This window comes from Acipenser ruthenus, chromosome 41, assembly GCF_902713425.1.
Source record: "Acipenser ruthenus chromosome 41, fAciRut3.2 maternal haplotype, whole genome shotgun sequence".
In the NCBI taxonomy this organism is placed as follows: Eukaryota; Metazoa; Chordata; class Actinopteri; order Acipenseriformes; family Acipenseridae; genus Acipenser; species Acipenser ruthenus.
Genome location: NC_081229.1, coordinates 4,802,621 through 4,814,936, shown reverse-complemented (window position 1 = coordinate 4,814,936; position 12,316 = coordinate 4,802,621).

Below are 12,316 nucleotides of genomic sequence, written 5' to 3'. Positions count from 1 at the left end.
CACAGCTCTACTTTCAGCACATTATTCATAATGAAATCTCCGGTGTTCATATGGAAAACATACAACTGAAAATGCCAAACTCTAATTCCCAATTGACCTCATTCACGCTTCACCTGTGCACACCCAAACTGCTTAACTGTTCAATTATCTGTCACAGCTTTAGTATGAATAGAAGAGGTCACAGGTGAACTCTTCATTGTTGAAGGACAATGGACCCACATGGAGCGGAGAGAGGGGGTGGAAGACGTAGAGGAAGAGCAAGAATCAGACCAAGACAACCAAATATTTCTGATGAAATCTGTGCAACACTGGTAGATCATGTCATCAACCATGGGTTGAGCATGAGGGAGGCTGAGCAGCGGGTGCAGCCCAATTTGAGCTGTTTTGCTGTGGCCTCAATCATTCGGACATTTGGAAATGAGAATAGGTAAGTGACCATTATTCAGTACTCTGCCGGGCTATCTACAATACACTTACAGTACAGTATCATACAGTATGCAATACAGTATGTAAGTGAATACTGAAATGAAGTGTAGATATATTATTCATGTATGTATGGAAATTGTCAACATATGGAACTGTATATACTGTATGTTTACAGAGTCGAAAGAAGACCCTCTGCTGGTGGCAGCCGACGTCTTTTCACGATACAACAAGAAACAGCAATTGTGGACATGGTGTTGGCTAACAATGCCATTAGATTGTAAGAAATTCAAGCACGAATCATAGAGGACAACGAAAGGTTCCCCAACATACACAGTGTTGCCATATCAACTATTGCTCGCATCCTGAAGAGGAACCGATTGAGGATGAAATGGGTATATCGTGTTCCATTTGAGAGGAACACTGACCGGGTGAAGGAGACGCGATATCAGTATGTGCACGTGAGTATTGTACAGCAATTGACAGCATTTTGTTCTGCACTATACAGAAACAGTGCTGTTGACTATGAATCACTTTACAGTATTCACTTTGCTGTTATTCTGATATGGTCATGTTTTCTTTTGCTGAGAATACTTGAGCTTGATGCAAGTGTTACTCCACAGGAGTACATCTTTATCGACGAGGCAGAGTTCAATTTGACCAAGAGGAGGCGACGGGGAAGGAACATCATCAGCCACCGTGCAACAGTGGATGTCCCTGGCCAGCGCAGGGGGAAATGTTACAATGTGTGCAGCCATCAGCCATCATGGGGTCCTCAATCACTATGCCGCACTCGGCCCATACAACACAGCCCATCTACTTGTTTTTATGGACACACTAAACAATTATCTCATCCCACCCCAAGAGAGAGAGAGCATGAGGGGTCAGAGCAAACCATGTATGTTGTGATTTGGGACAATGTGAGTTTCCACCTTGCTGCTGAGTGACCCTACTACAGGCAATGGAGGAGGCCATGCCAGGGAAGGGTTGGGGTCTTTATATTATTGTTAGACGCGCTTATCCAGGGTGACTTACAATTGTTACAAGACATCACATTATTATTATTTTTTTTACATACAATTACATTATTTTTTACACATTATTTTTACGTAGAATTACCCATTTATATAGTTGGGTTTTTACTGGAGCAATCTAGATAAAGTACCTTGCTCAAGGGTACAGCAGCAGTGTCCCCAACCTGGAATTGAACCCACGACCCTCCGGTCCAGAGTCCAGAGCCCTAACCACTACTCCACACTGCTGCCCTTATACCTTGACAAATTTCCTTTTTGCTTACAGATACAGTAAACTGTATAGCTGTACAGATGCTGTATGTATATGGCTTCATTTCCTGTGTCTGGAAAAAATGTTTTGAACAAAATATTTTCTTGATATGTTACAGTTGTATTTGTGTATTCATTTTGTATGTGAGAATTTAAAAAGGTAATCCATAAAAAGGTATGATCAGGCCAAACACACATATGAATTCTGTTGGCAGTGTTTTTTATTTATCACAACAGTGTGAAATTGCTGTTCAGTAAGAGCTATTGCTGATATGTGTGTATTATTTTGATGCAAATATTTGATTCTGAGGGTTGTTAACATGGTTTTGAGGGCAATGTTTCATTTTGCACAGGATTTGTGAAGTTTTGCAGAGTCAACAAACTGTTTTGAGCATTGTGTTAGTAGTTTTGAGAACATGAGAAATGTGTGTAAACAATTGAGAAAAACTGTAATTGTAAAATAAATAAATCAATCAATCAAATAAATCAATACATTTGCCTGTCTACGTTCGTCAGTTAGTCCTTCCGTTTGCATCCCACTTTTTAACAAAGTTAGGCATCAATGATTGAGACACAAAATTCTTGAAACATCAGCGCAACACGCGGGGGGGGGGGGTAATAAAGTTTCATTGTGTAATTGTTAAATGGTTTGAGTGATTCATTCTTTTATTAGTTACATGAAAAAGTGAGGAATGTGGCCATGTGATGGTTGCTTGCCAATCAACCACAGACCACACTACAAAAGCAGAAAGAATTGTACTATTTAAAGGAGACAGACCAGCCCTGGCATGGACGTGTTACCATAATGCAAGATCCCCTGTTTCCAGGAGTGGAACATTTGTTACGTGAGTGTTGAGTGTTGGCAACTGCACCAAATACCTACATTTGAGGATGAATCATTCACATGAGAAACAGGAATGAAAATGTATGCTATTTAATCTATTGTGTTCCTTCATGGGTAAACAAGCACAAATTACTATGTTACATTTTTATACCAGCAATATGACTAAGAGCTCAGCAATAATTGAACACTTTTGGTCTCTTATCTCTCCTGTTTTTTTTATATATAATTTCAATTTAATGTCACAGCCTATGATCACAGCCTTAATCACTCTTCTGTTGAAAAGGAATACAGCCTTCATTTTATGCCAATTATCATTAATAAATACTGATATTAAAATAAGTAAAACTTGTGCTAAGGATAAAGTGTCCTTCCATGTCTGATTCATTCAGACTAAACCCGGATTATGAAAATAGGATAATACAAGACGTCTTTTTAATATCATACATCTGGCCAGTAAAAGCAGCAATCCTAGCATTGTAGCCTCCTTAGATGCAGAGAAGGCTAGGGTCAAGTGGTCTTTTTTTATTTCTGGTCCTGGAAAACATATTACAAATGGGATTATTTCACAGTCCTTAAAGTCTTCAGAGGTACCAGACAGGGCTGCCCACTCTCTCCTCTGTTGCTTTCTGTTTTTATTGAACCCATTGCCATACATCAGGATACTCACATCTCAGGGGTTTTATCTAGAAATATACATCATAAAATAAGTTTGTATGCTGATGATATTTTGCTATTAATACAACACCCACATAAAACACCTGTTCTTGAGCTCATTTATAACTAGGGATCAATTTCAGGTTATAAGATTAATTGGTCTAAATCTGAAGTATTGTCACTAAATCAGTTTAGGTGGGATGCTTTAGCCTCTCCCATTCAGATGGTTTAATGGTATTAAATATCTTGGAAATGATATATCTGCTCAATTTGACAAACTGTTTAATCGTAATCATGTTCCCCTCCTAAAATCCATCATTGAAGATCTTGAAGGATGGAATTCCCTTCCACTCACATTGATGGGACAGCCATGCAGATGATTGTATTACCAAAAAATAACTATTTATTTTCAATGGTTCCAGTTTGCCCCAAAACTCAGTGGTTTAATACCCTTAATCAGGCTGTTAATACATTTTATTGGAAACATAAAAAACCCAGAACTGAATTATCTACACTTCGAAGTCTCAAGTCCAAAGGTGGTTTAGTAGCCTCAGATTTTTTTTAAAATGCTTTCCAGCTTAAAAATTTAACAAAATGGCTGGACCCCCAAGGTGGTGTTTCCCCAGCTTGGGTAGATCAGGAGGATTCAGACTGTAGATCTTTACATGTGAGGGACTTGCCCTGTGTAAATGAAGAGATTCAAAAACATTCCTGTTTCAGTCACAGGTGTATCTCTGCTACAATTAAAGCATGATTAAGAGCCATTATTAAATGACTAAACTAAACCTGCATCCATCTCAATGCTCTCCGTTTGGTGGAATCCTGATTTTCAGATAGCAGGCAAGCCATCTGAGTTTCATTTCTTGGAGGCAAAAGGGTACTTCCCATCTAAACCACCTTTTTGAGAATGGGGGGGGGGGGGGGGGGATTTTATATCATTTGAGAGGCTGCAAGAGAAATGTTGCCTTTATAAAAACTCATATTTTCAATATCTTCAAATGAGGCAGTCTTTAAAAACGAAACTATCCTCCAAATTGATACTTATTCCATATACGGTTCTTCACAGAGCACATTTTTCCAGTAGAAGGTCTTTCTGACACCCAAACATGCCAGTACTGTTGATGAGATAGACAGCTATGTCCATGCATTGTGGTCCAAGAACAGAAACATTTTGGAAGAAGGCACTGAGCACCCTATCTTGTGTCCTTGGCTGTGACATCCCTGCTTCATCTGCACTATGTTTACTAGGTGACCTTTCATGCTTTGACAACCTTTTTAAAAACAAAACAAAAAAATAAAACATTACTATCCCTTACAATTGCTAAAAAAAGTAACTTTATTCAACTGGAAAAACAGAACTAACATATCAATCCCCCAGTGGCTAAATATAATGTTTGATCATGCAATGGAGAGACTTACTACAAAATAAATACAATGAATTTATTGCAATATGGGACCACTTTTTATCATATATCACTCAGGAGCTATAATGCTTTTTAACAGACTTACTTACAGTAGTATATTTGTACATGCATATATTTGTGTGTGTGTGTGTGTGTGTGTGTGTATATATATATATATATATATATATATATATATATATATATATATATATATATATATGTGTGTGTGTGTGTGTGTGTGTGTGTTTGTGCACATGTATACAAATGTGTTCATGCATTTGTATGTATAGGTAGAACCCTATGGTTTGTTTTTCCTTTTTTCTGTTTTTCCCCATAATGATAATATCATTATAAACTCTAATACCCTGTAGTAAGGTTCCCTGTGGAGTGGGTGGGTTTTTGTGGGAGGATTTTGTCTTTTTATGTCATTATTAATAAAAAAATAAAAACAAGTCTGCACAGTTACAGGGTGTGTTCAGAGTTCTGCTGTGTGTATGTGTTTAAGAGTGAAGTGTGTGGTTAGGTTTGCAAATGTGTTAGCAGTTTAGATATTTATCTTACAAATTGTAGTATTTGTGTCAGCATACATGCCGATAAGGTCTGGATTTCTATACAATCATAGATTTTCTGAGCAGGCCTTTCCTAAATGAGGTTTCAAACCACTGACCTATTTCCAGCTCGGTGTGGGCTGGCTATGAGTGGCTGTTTTGGAAAATAGAAGAATTTTTTTTTTTTTTTTTTTTTTTTTTAGGGTGGAAGAAAATGATGAAGCTTGAATAGCTAGCTCTGTCACACCATCATGTGAGAGTTTGCAGTTTCCATCTGGATCCACTCCCCAGAGGAATGAACTAACTTCGTGCCTGAAGCTGCCCCGCTCCTGTCTCTTCAAACATTCTCATTGCTTAAGCACTCTAACAATAAAGAGATTCACCCAGCCCCTTCTGAATATGTACTGCTTTGGCATCCTCTGGTAAAAGCACAGCACAGTGTAGCAAAGCACAGACATGGAAAGGAATGCTTCAGGCTGTGTGTTCTACAGCAATAACGTCCTTTCCTTTAAGGGAAAAATGCTTAATCTGAGCTATCAGTTTAATGAAAAAGTGGATGACTAGGATGTATATCAACAGCATGTACAGAATGGTACAGATTAATGTTTATAGATTAATGGCTCTGTGGTCCAGTGGTTAAAGAAAAGGGCTTGTAACCAGGAGGTCCCAGGTTCAAATCCCACCTCCGTCCCAGGTTCAAATCCCACCGCCACTGACTCATTGTGTGACCCTGAGCTAGTCACTTAACCTCCTTGTGCTCCGTCTGTCGGGTGAGACGTAATTGTAAGTGTCTATGCAGCTGATGCATAGTTCACACACAGAGTCGCCTTGGATAAAGGCGTCTGCTAAATAAACAAATAATAATAATAATAATAATAATAATAATAATAATAATAATAATAATGGTATAGATTAATGTTTAATCGTAATATTGATATTGCTTTAGATATACACAAACAAGTGTGACATGCTGACAGATGAACAGACAGACAGACAGACAGACACCTCTCCCCAGAACCTGATTTCTGAATATTTTATGCTAAAACGTGTCAGTCCCAAGTTTCATGACAAGTGGATCAGCAGTTCTGCAGATACATGTCTGACTTGTTATATCTACACATACCACCTCCCCTTCCTCTCGTTTCAGCAGGTCTGGTCTTTGTTAATGCTGAGAGCAGTTACAAGCAATACCTATCTATACAATCATAGATTTTCTGAGCAGGCCATTCTTCAATGAGATTTCAAACCACTGACCTATTTCCAGCTCAGTGTGGGCTGGCTATGAGTGGCAGTTCAGGAAAACAGATGATTTTTTTTTTCAAAGTGGAGAATTGCCAGCTTTGTCACACCATCATGTGACATTTTGAATAAGCCAGTCTCCAGATATATAAAACACAATGTGATGTGTACGTATGACTGACTACTGTCTGCTCTGCAGGAAATTACATCCCCAGTGGAGGATAACAAATTGTGAGAGGACAATGGATTTTAAAGAACTGGTTCTCACCTGTATGAAGTGAATCACATTTCACTTCTCCTAGGCGCTGTCTCCAGCTAAGCTCTATGGCTCAAGGTGGGAATCTGGTTCATCTAGTTGTTTTTTTTAACCAGGTTTTCATTACCTCTTATTAGCACTAGCAACCTCCTCCCTGCCTCTGTTCAAGCACAATCATTTTCTTCCACCCTAAACAGAACATTATAAATTTTTCCCAAAGTAAATGCATAGCAATGTTTTGTAAAGCACAGTGAAAGCATGGTAAAGCTTTGTAAAGAATAGCGAGGTATGGTAAAGCATATTAACATGACGAACCAGGGTAAACTATGGGAAATGGAAAGTATATCCATGGGATAAGCATCAAAAAACCAGTCAGAAATACAGTGATACACGTTTATAAGGGTTGGTTATACTGGAAATTGCACAAATGGAGCCAGACAGATTAGTATGAGGAGGTGAAACAGTGGAATTGATCTTTTTCATTGGCACACTCTGATATTGAATAAACAAATGTAGAATATTGGTTATTTTAATCTTATGCGCTAATATAAGACGACGAAGAAGACAACCCTTATTGTTTGAGTTTGCTGGGCTGTTGATCAGCGAGTTTCCCCTGAAACTCAAATCTCTCAATTTGTAAACAGATAAGGCGTGGACCGTGATACAAAGCATGTGTCATCACTGTCTGTGCCAAACAAAGCACACACAAAGTCAATCTCTGATGAGGTGATGCAGACAAGAGCAGGCTAATTCACTGACTCTCCTTCCTCTGGAGGCCTGAGACTCGGTTCTATATAAGTTCAAACAGGATAGGTCTTTCGACCAGTGCACCATAAACTGCACATTAAATACAGCGTTGTGTAACCAATAAAGAGTTATTTAAACTGTATTTTAATATTGAACTAAATCATTTTTACATGTGTTAGAACCCATGTGACACATTTAATTAAAAAACTAAATATAATGAGACTAATTGTTAAGGGGAATTGTGGGTTGCGTTAGGAGACGAACCACACAGGGAAATCAGTAAAGGCACCTGCCAAAACAGCAGCAAAAAGAAAACAACACACCAGCAGAGCTAGCTTACAGATAGGCCTACTGCTGAACGAGGTACAAATTAATATGAACAGTTTCATATTTTCAATTAACAGCCGTGTAACGTTTTCCTCAAAGAGGATTAAATGGACTGAAAAAAAAAAAAAAAATGCTGCTAGCAGCCCATAACATGGGATCACACATCTTCTGATGCCCTGTGTCACTGTAATGGTCTCAGCCTAGGTCTTAAATACAAAGCATAAATTAGGGCAGCCAAGTACAATGAGGGAAATGACTGTGGAGCTCCCTTAGTATTTATCCGTCAAGTAAACTGATCGTGCTTTTCAGAGGGGGAAAGTAATGTGATGCTGTCTCATCACATGGCTGGGAACAATAGTCACATTCCTGGCCTATAACTTACTATGGATTGTGATGAACTCTGTGACAGACAAAACAGACTGCTGGACCGTAATAGAAATAAAAGACTGACCTGAACCGGAGGATTCTGAGTAAGACAGCAGCATAACAAAATAGGAAAGACAAACATTGTATATACAGAGACACGTTTGATTAATTGTTTTTAAATGAATATTGGTGTAAACCCCCGGGGTTGGGTGAAGAGTGTACGGAGGATGTGAGCATAGGATAGTAATGTTATGTGTATTAGAGAAACTGTTGGTTGTTTTGTGTTTGTTTAAAGTTACAGAACCAGTCTTGCAGATCCCATTATTACAGCTGGGTATTTAGTAGGGGGTGGGGTCTGTAACATAAGAGGTGAGGTCACAGTAAGATCAGGGGGGGTTGAGTTATTACAGTGTATTAACTCCGGTCTGTGTACCCCTGTTCAGTTGTTCGTCAACGTGTTGTTTCAAATAAAAGGGGTTTCCATAGCTCTTTACACGTCCCCATGTGTTTAAATAACGTACCTGTCATTTTTATTTTCATTGTAAACATCCTGACAGCTTTTTACACTTATAACTTTAAAGTCTGTTTCAAAGCTCTTTTCAAAATGTCCGCTCTAGTGCACTGACAGTAAGGACGATCGCCCACATTGTCACACAGCAATCACTCTTCCTGCAGATCCTGTGCAGTGTTGCTTTTATTTATTCAGTGTATTTAATTTAGTAAATGCAACATCCTGTTTAAATGTTCTGTTTTTCAATAGCCGTGTTTAAACAGCAGGTAAGGAGTTACTCTGCGTTTTATTTGCATGGCTGTTCCACAGCACAGAGATTCTCGAAACATATTTTGAATAGGCCCCTGGGCTGAACACCGAGGAGAATATTGAATGTCCGTAAAACCAGGAAGTCTGTCTGACACCTCCATAGCGAAGGGCCACTTCGGTATGGTAAATACTTTTTACACAAGAGAAGTTCCAGCATTTCCTCCTGGGACCCCCTCTTGTGTAAATTAGCCAATTCTAGATGAAAAGAACTTCTCATACATGTATAGTTTATTACATTCCTTAGATTAGTTAAAATTAAGGTCAGATTTACAAAGAAAAAGATTGCAGAAATGCAGTTTATTTTTATTTTAGGGTCGGTTTTCGACAGCCAGTGATGTCAAGGGAGTTGGTTGTGGTTCATGTTGAAAGAATGCCTTGTGATGGTCCTGCCCTTATTGACTTGAGGCTACAGGAGGCAGTGGGTAAATAGATTAGGTCATTAAAACAAAGAAAAACATGTCACATCTAACAGTTTAAACAGAGCAATGCTGCCATCTTGTGACTAAAGGGTGTAATAACTTTGAACCACCTTCTCTTTCACCTTTCCTTGGAGGCCTGGCTTCCAATCTGGGGGGCTAGGTGGCGCTAGTGGGTTAATGTTAATGCACACGACCAGCCTTTTTCATATTTTCTGATTTCATTATTTGTATTTATTTGTCTATATGTAAATTTAGAAAATATTTACACGGAAAACCGTTATATTTGTAGCATATAGGACAGGGAAAACGTCACTGTTCTTGAGGTATTGCAAACTAATTTATATAAAAAAGTAAGTTGTTACTTAAAAAAATGCTTACCTTACATATTTTAAACTGGCAAACAAGCGATTTTCTTCCCATATATATATATATATATATATATATATATATATATATATATATATGGCCAAAACAAACAGACACACACAGTGAACCAAACAAGTATCGCGCTGTGATAATTTCAGCACGAGAAGCAATTTTTTTATGTCTCATGTCTCATGTCTCATGTCTCATGTCTCATGTCTCATGTCTCATGTCTCATGTCTCATGTCTCATGTCTCATGTCTCATGTCTCATGTCTCATGTCTCATGTCTCATGTCTCATGTCTCATGTCTCATGTCTCATGTCTCATGTCCTTACTCCTTGAATACCCAACCCCGTTCAGCCAAAGCTGTGGGTTTTTATATTGTGAGGGATTAACTGTCTATCAGTTACCTAGTTTATCGCTCGACCACATACGGCACGGGCTTTCTCATACGCGTGGTCGACAGCCAATTTGTCAATAATCACTCACAGCCGACCAGCATTGTCACGATTTAACCCCATCCACGGTCTAAAAACAATAAAAACACTAAAACTAAGTTTAAACACGAAACAGTACATTTAAATAATAACAATACAAGACACGTATATAATTAATTCAACACAAAAATAGAGTTAATTGAAATAAAATACATATTTTTATAACCCGCTCTCTTGGACTGATGCTATGAGTAAGGTAAACGTCTTTTTACCAGCTGCCTTCCTCTGTATCTGTCCCTGTACCTACTGGTTGGATACACCTTCCGTATCCTTGCCCTTGAATCGCTATGTATTTGCATTCTTGCTCCCCCTTGTGGAGAAAAATAAATAAACACTAGGAAACAAAAGACATGTCACCTGAAGATAGAAAGGAGTCAGAGGTGACGTAATAGAGATATTTACAATGGTCAAGGGGATTAACAAAGTAACTGCTGAGAATTATTGTTCACAGAGAACAGAACCAGGGGCCACGGGTGGAAGCTGAAGAAAGGCATATTCTGCTTTTTCATGGAAAGGGTGATGAACCATTGGAACAGGCTGCTGGACAGAGTTGTTGAAGCAGAGACTATCAGATCCTTTCAGAATAGACTGGATGCTGTCATGAACAATACTGTATCACCCTCCCTGTGACCACAATGAGACCTTTAGCTAGCCACCTGGAGGAAGGGCGGTCCGTTCAGCCACGGGTTCCCAGAGGTTTCATTTGCCCTTCTAATCCGGTATATGTTAAATCATATGTGTGTGTATATAGTAGTACTGAACAACACACGCCCTTGTCAGCCTGTTTGGTACTGATGTACGAAAAATATTGAGCTCTGTTTGGCAAATGTAGCTGCTGAGCTAAGTTTCAACGCATATCCAACACAGCTTAAATACTGTAGTATGTGAAATATCCATTCACATCTTTCTACGAAATACATTGGTAATATTTGCAATGCTATTCTGCTGTGGTGTTTAAGTAGCCTAACAACCCCAATGGTCTTGTGAACACTCGTGGCACATTTCCCTTGCCCAAAATGCAAACAGCATTTACACCCAGTGATAAATATTGCTTTTTTAATTCTGTAGAAATCCCGATAAAATGAATCATTTAAAATGTAGTTTCCATTTTTTGCTGTTTCCATTTCACATATGGTACTTTTTTAAATTTAAGACAGTGAGTCAGTTTTTTTTTTTTTTAATATGTAAGCACAATGTATATATTTCATATTCAATCATAATTAATGTAGGCGATATTTCACTCAATAACAAACTTCATAGCAACATGACAAGCATCATCTTACCCGACAGGTGGACAGGACAGAAGACACTGGACCTGACTAAAGGGGTGTGCGAGAGAGAACACGAATATACATGAACTCACAATCACACGTTACTATTGATCTGAAGATCAACTTAACGCTAATACTGCGTATTATACTATTTATTTCAATAGTGAAGTGCTCAATGCCGTCATTTAATATTCATAACAAGTGCTGCATTGACACGGTAACCCGTTTTATGTACTGGGTTGGTACATTCCAGCAACACACAGTAATTATTGTTTAGAATACCTAGTGTTTCATAATTGTATTTCATTCATTGTTTAATTACTTCGTTGTTTAACTGGCTGATTAATGGAGTCTCTTTTAATCTGGAAAGTTTTAACTGCTCTTATGTCTTTAATATCATGACTTCATGTTTATCATTGGAACAACCAAAGGTGAATGGGAACAGGTGACGTCAGGACTGTAAACAGGTTCATATCTCAGGTAAGGCAGGCTGTACGCAGTGGGATCCAGGAAAAAAAAAAACAGGATTATATGTCCTAGTGCTTGGTACCTCCTTCCATATCCTATTAAAATGATTTTATTTTGCTATGAAATCTGCAGTTGCTCTTAATTCAGAATTTGGACTTTGATGTTCTGAGATTACAATTATAAGAAAATAAGTCTAATGGCTCATGCCCTCATCAATGCTTTTCAATGTAGGTGATCAGATGGCCCTGCCAGACAACCTGCAGAGTTAGGTTTTACCAGTGAAATCATGTGGACATTTCCCTTCTATAATCTCCCAACATGCTTATCCATACCATGCTTTACCTCTGTGCTTTACCATGACTTCAATGTGCTGTACTACACTTTAC